Source organism: Meleagris gallopavo, chromosome Z (assembly GCF_000146605.3).
Source record: "Meleagris gallopavo isolate NT-WF06-2002-E0010 breed Aviagen turkey brand Nicholas breeding stock chromosome Z, Turkey_5.1, whole genome shotgun sequence".
In the NCBI taxonomy this organism is placed as follows: Eukaryota; Metazoa; Chordata; class Aves; order Galliformes; family Phasianidae; genus Meleagris; species Meleagris gallopavo.
Window position 1 is genome coordinate 21672483 of NC_015041.2, and position 9644 is coordinate 21682126.

Here is a 9644-nt window from a genome sequence, read left to right on the forward strand (position 1 = left end):
TCATTATGCATGTATAAAAGAAAGGGAGCAAATGAGTTTTGCTGGCTCTTCCCACAGAGTGAAGTTTCTTCAGACACCAGTCCACTTTAGGTCCCTTTCTGGGGACAGGAAAGGGACAGCAAGCCTGCACCTTGTAGACTGCTGTTTGAGGCATGTGTGCATCTCCATGCCCACCTCAGGCTCAGCCCAGACCTGGTTTTGCTGCCTTGTAGAAAGAGAAAGGTTTGGTTTAACAACGCAAAAAGATGGCAAACCACCTTGTTTCTTCAGGAAAGAGCGGAGGCGTGTGGGTCCTCCTGCCCTGCAAAAATGCTGGTGGACGCTGTGTGGTGGAAAGGTGGGGAAAGATGTCCTCTTATATACCATTCAGCCACTTAACATAACAAATGGTGGGGGGGAAGGAGATGGCTGGTGAAATGGAGAGAGCACAGAGGTGAGGATAGAGTGCTGGGTGCAGAGACCACAGCATCACCTCTCCATTGTCATAATTTCTGACCAAAATGGTGCCCCTCACAGCATTTGCACTAAAGGCTACCGATGCCCTCATGGCTTCAAGACCCGGATGGCCAGGGGAGCTACTGACAGCTTGAGAGAGAAACTCCAGCTCTGTGAAATGAGATGCTAAAGCAGGAGAAAAGGCAGAGCTGGAAGCAAAACATGTCTGTGTGGAGCATGGATTTGCCCTCACCATGGACACATGGGTGCACAAGATGTGAACAAGGTGCAGCCACAGCAAGGACCCTGAGCAGACTGGTGTGTGCGCATACAGGATTTCGGTTTGATTCTGCAGTATTTAATGACTCCTGCCATTCATTTGTATTGCACTTTCATCTGTGCCTCAGCCATGGGGCTCCTCCTCACACCTTGTGCACATACCAGATCAGCCTAGGAAGTGCCTGGCACTCCATGCAGTTCCATAGTACCAATTGTGAAGGAGGAAGTGATGAAAGAATTACTATTTCTGTTGTTTTCTGGGCTGCTTCATCTCATTCTGGCAAAAAGCAGGCATGCATCCCACTCAGCACTGTTGTTTCCTTCTTCAGCTGTACTCCTCCAAATGTTTGCAGATCTATGCACAGATCATCACGAGGAATTATGTTTAAAAGCTCATGGCCATTTCTGTGAGGCTGAGGGGTTTTTTTGATGGCATTTGTGCTTGTGTGTGGTCAGATCGCTTCACTTCACTGATGGGGCTTTACAGCCCAGCCTTTTAGATACACACAACTATAAGGGGATAGATTCTGATGTTGTGGAGAGAGGAAGCCTCTCAGCTTCCCTTGCCATACCATCTTGTCACCATGCCAGAACAGTGCGGAAATGGCCTTCTTTTACCAGAAAAAAAAAAAAAAGACACCTTATCAATACTGGGCCCAAAAGAGTCTTTGTTCTGCTCCAGACAAAGCCTGCTTTTGGGCAGCATTAGTCAGTATCTTCACATAATCGAAAGTCATTCTCATTTCTGCACCACAGTGTAATTGCTAAAAAACAGAACAACAACAACAACAACAAAAAAGAACCATGTTATTTGATGATTAAGATTCTGGAGTGAATTGTGTTCTTTTGGGTTCTTGCACTGTTTCTCCATCAGGGACTTGGTTTCAGCGGTGTGCAGCTGCTGGAGTTGATTTACAGTGCTGCGGCTGTGGCTAGTCATAAATAAATCCTCTTATATAGTTGTTATGAACACCTGTTAGATCATCTGTCAGCAAAGCGCTGTTCACATTTATCATGGTGCGGTAGTTATTTTACCTCAATCCATTTCCAACTGACTCGGCCTCCATCACTGGATTACTATTACCACACCATAATCGCTCGTTTCCACTCCATGTTACAACTTGCAGATAAAAGATTTCACTACTTGGCCAAATTTCATAAATAAAGGAGCAGTTCAGTGCAGTAAAAGTTTATTTTTGTCATCATTTGTCACCCCATTATTCTATAAATCAAATGGAATAGCGCTATTGCTAGCTCAGGCGTTGCTGTCAGCCCTAGGCATGGAAATGGTCCGTTTCTTCTTTTTAGATGAGATGACATGTCTTTCAGACTTAACTGGCTTATGGCTTTGTTTCACCCATTTTATTTTATCGCCCCTTCAGAAAAATCCTCGGGGACCACAGAGACTAAAGGAGTAAAATGGAATCAGAAAACACAGTAAAACATGCTGCTTTAGCTGTGTTATGTACATTTCCCTCCCACACAATCACTCATTTACAAACTCCTCCACAAAAATAATGGATCGGGATATAAACAGCCCTCAATGCTTTCCCTGGATTTGTGCAGGTTTTATCACTTGTGTCAAAACCCTGGGACAGAAAGGGCTCCAGAGAGGGTGCTTCAGAGCCCTGCTAATGTGCCCAGACCTAAATGGACTCCCTGGCTCCCTGTGCGCATCCTGGGGCTGCTCTTTTATTTCTAAGGTTTCTACAGAAGACTTGCATTTTGTGTTCCGAATTCTCTTAATACGTTGTGCTGTGCCTCGCCATGCAGCTTCACAGACACAATCTGCAGAATACTCCTGTGCACCTCCCCAGATGCAGCTTGCACAGAAACGTGGTTTGCTTTCATCTTGATGCATTCTTAGCTCAATTTGTTTGTGGGCCACAACTTGTTTAATTGGCCACACATCCATCAGAGAAACTTGCTTGATGTATTAAGAAGTTGGGAGACAGATCTCAGACTAAATTTCAAAGAAAGTAATGTTCCCTGATTTAAAAAGCGATAGGATGATGATAAAAGGATGGGGTAATAGAAAAGGGTTTATAGTTGATATTATACTTCTGAGTTGGTTCTAATTCAAGTTACATTCTTCATAGTCATTATGTAGCTCATAAATTCAATAAAGTGTTTTACTATTACTATAAAAATGACAGGAGGGGGGTTTTATGTTGTAAGTTTCGTTAGTTGCTCTTCCTGTTTTATGTTGAAGTTCTCAGGCCATTATGTCATTAAACTCCTTGGAGTCTGAAGGGCTCAGACCCCTCTGTTCCTTAGGGCTGCTTTGATGCTCTCTGGGGCAACTCTGGCCACTCACTATTGCTGTCCAGTTCTGCTGTTTTCAGTTCCATCTTGGCTTGGCTTTACTTTCAGTATCCCAGATATCTACCCTTGTCCCGTGGCAACAGAAATTTCAGAGCAGTTTTGGCCCTGCTTTGGATTCTGACCTCTGGCCACTGGTTCTCATCTGCAGCTGAGCTATTCAAGTGTGAAAGGCCTAAACCTCTGTTATTGCAATGGGACTTGGGTGGCTGTGAGAACAGCCCACTGCCAGGCAGGGACCTGTATTATAAAGATAAAATGCCTTCGAACGTTTCACCTTACCACAAAGATCTGCTGTGACTTTCCTCCAGCCACTTTTTCTGTAGAGTTACAAACTTGTCTTGGCTGGAGAGCCTTATTCAGTTTGGCCATGGGCAAATGTTTGCATTTGCTGGGAAGGTCTTCAAAGGCAAATCTGGGAGGGTTTCTGCTTTTTCACTGAGGGGGAGGAATTTTTTTTCGAAAAGCACTGAACAATTTCCACTATATCCGCTTCATTAGGAGAAAGATGCATCGAATATCTGACCCTGGAGCCTTTGCTTTCTCCAGATGTTTGCTTTGCACACGAATAATCTGCATGAAAACAGCAACTGCTAATTCAGTGGCCAAAGTGCATCGGGAGCCTAATCTAAAACCTCCCAATCCATCCAGCTGTCTGGCATTTGCTATTATAGGGCACCAACAGAGAAATGAGGCTGTGGCTTTATCACTGCACCCTGGGTGACAACTTGATTTTCTGCTTTCACCGCAGGCAGCAGCAGCCCAACATGATGGGGCTGTTAATTTGTGCATTTCATGGTGTCTGTCAGGGGGCTGGGAGAGGAGGGTTTCAGGGGAAGGGAATGGAGCATGTCCCAGCCTCGGAAGCACCTGTCTGCATTGACGGCACAGAGCACTTCTTATTAGCGTGCAGGTCTCTAAATGCAGCCCCGGGATGACAGCCTGGCATTCCCAGCACCCACACAGTGTGACAGGCGCAGGCAGCCGGTCCCATTGTTTGCCCTTGATGAGCATGTCATTAATGGAAATGGAAGAAAGTGAGGGCCACATCAGTATTCAAATAGCCTCCATCCTCTCTGCCATTCAACCGCCTGGCTCAGGCGGCTGCAGATTTCCTTCTGCAGCTCCGCTTACACATTTTCACAGATTTATTCCCATTGCATACAAATCCCCCCCCGTGTGGCTCTGGCCCCATGACCCCAGCTCCTCTCCCATACACAAACATGTTCTTCATCATCATCCGTTTAGCCAAATAAAAGTGTGTGTGTGGTGGGGAGGGGCTGGATGTCTTCCCTTCTTCCCTGCTTTGCAAATTACTAAGGTATCATTGGCAAATACTTGCTGTTTGTGACCCAGGAAATGGAAGCTGCTATTATTTAAACTTGAAGCATCAAGCAAGGACCTGATGTATTGCTTGCAATGATCCTATCTGCTCCCAAGCAACTGCTGATGCTTGTCTGTGTGAACTGTTTCTGTACAGGAGATTGCAATATATTTGTTTTGGAACAAATTTTCACTTGGTGGCTGCGTAGTAAGAGGCTTGAAAGTAGAAGGGGAAACATCTGAAAAAATCTATATTCCACTTCAATGACAATCTCACCAGAAGCATCAGTAAAGTCACACTGTTCTCCTTCAAAACCATCTTCTCTGCCTTGACAACAGCTTGGCCATGGAAACCTGGAGACAAATGTCCACCTTGCTGGCCTGCTCTTTCTTAAACTGCCTCCACCCCTCTGACCTTGGATACACAGTATAGGCATTTTCGGATGGGTGCTGTGCTGGCCATCTGTGTTTTTATGGGATGGTCCATGGCAGGATGTGGGTTGACAATTAGCACTCTTAAGTGCTACAGCAAACCAAATAGCACAGCATCGTAATTCAGCTGGTACAAAGAATGTGCCTTGAGCACATTGGCATCTGGCCAGATCTTAAATGTATGTTTCTGTGCTTTAGTTTTGTGTTAGTCTGTTTTCGTAATAATATAATTAGTGCTCACAGGGGAGGCTATTGACACTGCCACCAGGATCAGTTTGCTCTTTGCAGTATTTCCAAATCGTTCTTGTTACACTTCCTGCTCGCAGGTCACATGCAGTACCCCTTGCCTTTTGTCTGCTCCTGTCCTCTTCAGCCAGTGATTTAGCCTCAAATCTGAAGCGCTCTCCATTAATAAGGGCTGGAACTAACAATGAACGAGCCCTGCTGGGTGATTTCCAAACCTTGTTACACCTTGTAGCCCTCTTTAACCCCAAGCAGAGTGGGAAAAAGCAAGCCCAGAAGTTTTCCACTGGTCAGTTCTGGAACAGATAGCAGCAGGGATGACAGCAGAAGCAGAGCTGTCCTTCCCACTGACAAACCACTTGCTTTCCTCACGTTCCTTCCAGCCAGTGCTCACGACTTGAAAGTCCTCCTGCAGTGTGACAGCGTTGGGGTGTACCTGGCCCAGTAGGTACTCTTCTTCAACTGGTGACTGTGGCGACTGCCCCAGCCCTCTGGTTCCCACCAGTTGGTCTCCTGACATCAGTGCAGCAGTAATGTCCATTAGGTCTCACCTCTGAGAGAAGTGTGGTTGCAAGGAGGCTGGCTTCCTACTTAGGTGACAAGAGTGCGCAGCAACTCTACAGCCTTAGTTAGCATGGGTGCATGCTCTGGATTCACTCCCGCTTTGTCCACTGCTTCTCTTCCTCTTGTTAACCAGCTGGAATGACAGGACATGAGGCATGATTGTGCCCTTCTGCAGGTGTGTGCAGTGCACTGTGCAATAGCACTCTGATTTCAGCAGGGGCCTCTAGGTGCTGCTGTAATATAAATAATAATTGTCTTCCAGGACTAATTCAGAGAGGGCAGTTGAAGTTGAGTGATACCAAGAGAAGAAAACTATGACTTATTTCTCATGTTTAAAGTGATTAATAATTTTTGCATACTTTAGTAATTCAATAAATTGCAGAAACTGCATTTTTTACCATGCTGCCTTCAGCTCAAAAAAAAGCCTTCAATTGCTTTCAGTTGTTCTAAGGCAAGCAACCAAAGGCCAGTCATCCTTCACCAGAAATACATCTAGAAATGGCTGCAAGGATATGCTGATAGCTTGAAATAGAGAGCCAGCTGTGGCATTACGGCAAGCCACACATCTTTCAGGGTCATCTTCACAAGCAAAATCCAAACCAAGATCAGGGGCAGTGGCTGATCTAGAAGTTGAAAATTTGAAAGCCAATAAGTGTGCTCTAAAAATAAAAATGTGGCTGTCTTGGTGTCAGTATAATGGTATTTGTACGGCAGCCATCCAGCAGCAGCTTCTCACACCATGTATGTGTAAGGTGAAGCAGTGAGAAATTAAGAAAACTAGTAAATCCTAATCCTGAATTCACTGGCACACATCCTGCTTTTAAAACTGAGCCCCCATACCTTTAAAAGTAATTTAGAAGTAACAAAATTTGTCTAATGAAACCTCAGGAGGAAGAACTGATGAATGGACAACAGCCATCTGTGTAGAAAAAGTTTATGGCATACATAAGAAGTGATGAGTTATTTTAAAGGCATTTTTTCCAGTTCAGTTCAGTCCTGTGAATAGCAAATTCCTAGGCCATCTCTTCACTCCCTAAAACTAAAGCAAATGGAAAGTCTTCATTCACCTGTGCCCAGAGGTCTGCAAGTAGGGAAACTCATCTCACTGCAAGGTTGGCCAGAAATGTCATTGTGAAGAAGAGATAGAAAGGTGTGATCATTTGTGTCACCTTGGCTCGCCATGGAGCCATCCATATTGTGCTCTACTGCTCATCCCTCATGTAAATTCAGTGGAGATGAGAAGTTGTCAATAATTTATTTTGTTCAGGGTTGAAACACTCAAGGGCAGATTTTCTCTTTGACTATTCAGTTTAGAAATTGTATGGATGGCAGTAGAGGAACAGTTCTGGATTTGTCACCCCGGAAGCAGATCTGGTTGCATACACACAACTGTGCTGTGAACAAGGGGACAGTTTCACAGGCAGCATGTAGTATTTTATCTTATCAGAAATGTACACTATCCTGTCCGGGGAAAATACTATACAGCATTGCAAAGCTCCAGCTTTATGTTACAGAGGCTGTCATTCCTACATAAAGGACTCTTAGTGGATATTAACTTGTAAAACTGTATATCCTCTGTGCATGAAGAATCTTTTTGACCTTTTCCCTTTCGATAACACAGAAAGTGGCAAAACTGCTTCTGGCAAGGGTGCTTTTTTTGGCACCACTGTGCCACATACTCCTAGCTTAGGTTAATGTGCTTCACTCTGTTTGGTCAATGTCCATACAGAAAAATGTTGTTGTTTTTTTTTGTAGCTTTCTGCTTTGCACTTTCCTATGCTCCCTTTCTCTTGGCCAAGATCTGCCTGTCTTTCTCTACAGTCCACTGACTTAGTTAAGTCAAACAGCTAAGAAGATGTGGGAACGCCTGTGTTTTGAAATTCTATGCCCTGGTACCCAGGTGAATTCTATAATGTAAGTAGTAGCCACCAGATGCTGATCTTTATGACATTAAGTGCAGCCAGCTCCTTCTTCTTCAGAGGAGCAAAGAAATCCTATGGTGGATCTCTGTATCACTATATCTGTCTGTTTTACTCATCACAAATGTGTGTTTCTCAGAAGATACAAAAACTTCATAATGAGAGATTAAGCAGTACCATAACATGTTTACTAGCCCTTTTCCCCATTGTTGCTATATTCCTTCATGTATGTCTCCACAATGCCTCTCTCCTATCTTCCTTTCTTAGGGGCCTACTGGTAAAGCACATCTGGCCCTACTGGCAGAACAGCTTGGCAACCATTTTGATTACTTCAAAATTGTATGTCTCGGCATTCAAAATGTCACCGTTGATAATCCAAGCACTGGATTTTGTATCTTTGGAGTGAATGATAACTAAAACCCTACTCTTTTTAAAGAATCAAGCAGACATTATCATTTATGTTGGCTTTTTCAAAGTGTTTCCTTTAACTGTGCAGAAGTTTGGATATGAATTTCCAGTGTACAGTGTGTAAAATATACAGGTAGGGGAAGCATGTTGTTTTTTGCTTTTTGGTTTGTCTAGTTGGTTGGTTTGGTTTTATCCCTGGTGTGGAAGATCAGTTCCATAAGAAAGTGAAGGTCCTCTCTTATTGGGCACATGTTTCTCACATCAGATGAATTTCAGATTTGGAACCGAGAAGGCTTTGACCAACCTGCTACCTCATCTATATACTTTTTGAATCCACATTCTGTTCATTTCTTAATTAAAAAGCAAACGCAACCATGCAGACTTTAGTTTTGTCTTGTCTTGGGAAGAACTATTTTTCTGGAAGCTCAACATGGGAAACTACTCTTGAGCTGCATATGATTTAATATCAATTCCTGCCTCATTAATTGACAGCTCTGAATGTTTTGTGAATATGAGCCATGATTTTTGGTCCACTGTTAATATTTTTACTATTATGCAAGTAAAGGCAACCTGTGAATGCCAAGGAAAGGTCTGTGTTTATTTCTTGACCTTGGTCACATGAAAACATCTTATCTTACTTAAGAAGAGTCCACATTCAAATTCAAACTAAATGTAGTTTCTTTCAGATTGCATATGTAATATAACTCTCCTAATTTTGTTGTGTTTGTTTTTCTTATTAAAAAAAAGCAATGTTTTCTTTAGTGAAGAATTCTGACTGTATGCCCTGATATTTATTTTTAATGAGATGCACCTCTGTTCTTTCACTGCTTACTAACACTTTAATTTGAGAAGCAGTTTCACTAGCCCTGCAAATATCCAATGTTCTTTGCAAAGTCAAGTCCATTTCCTGCAATAACCTTGCTCTGACCTGTTATCAGTTATATCACAAATTATTCAGTCTCTAATTGGTTCATCTTTTAACTACAAATTCACATGACTTAGCTTTATTACATAGCTCTGTTACAAGCTTCTGTGGATCAAAATAGTCCCACATTTCTAAGGAACTTCCATAGCAGCCCACAGCTCCCTTTGTTCTGCTGTTGGGACATATTCTTACCATGATCGGTATTATTTTTTCAGACATACTGTTGTCACTGCTGAAGGTCTCGTGTGTGTTCTGGACCTTATTGTGTGGAACTGTGCTTAAAACCAAGGATAACCACTTCCCTGTATTAGCCAACGATGTTTTTAGCATCGACAGCATGAGATACAAGAGCATGGAGCACTGTACCCTCTCCAGTCCTTGTGGTCTGTTTTCTTGGAAAATCAGAAGGTGCTGTAGATTCCTATTCCTTTCCTAACCAAACAAAGGGATGAAGTTTTCTCGGTACCTACCAAAATATAGTTTAATTCTGTAACAAGCAATGAACATGCAGGGCCAACATGGATGGTAAATGTTTGTTGCTGCATTTCATACGGCTTACACTTTGAACATGAGATGAAGTTCCAGTGCCCATTTTTCAGTACAGATTAAACATGCAAAGCTGACAAAAGTCCTACAGAACAAGACTTTGGAGATTGTTCGGGACCCAGGCCAGCACTGAAACATAATCATTGTGACTGAGGTTGCAGAAAATTGCAGCTGCTCTGATAGGAAGTACTTGCCTCCCTCTATCCCACAGTTTCCATAGAGGATTTTCTTAATTAAAATAAGGAAAA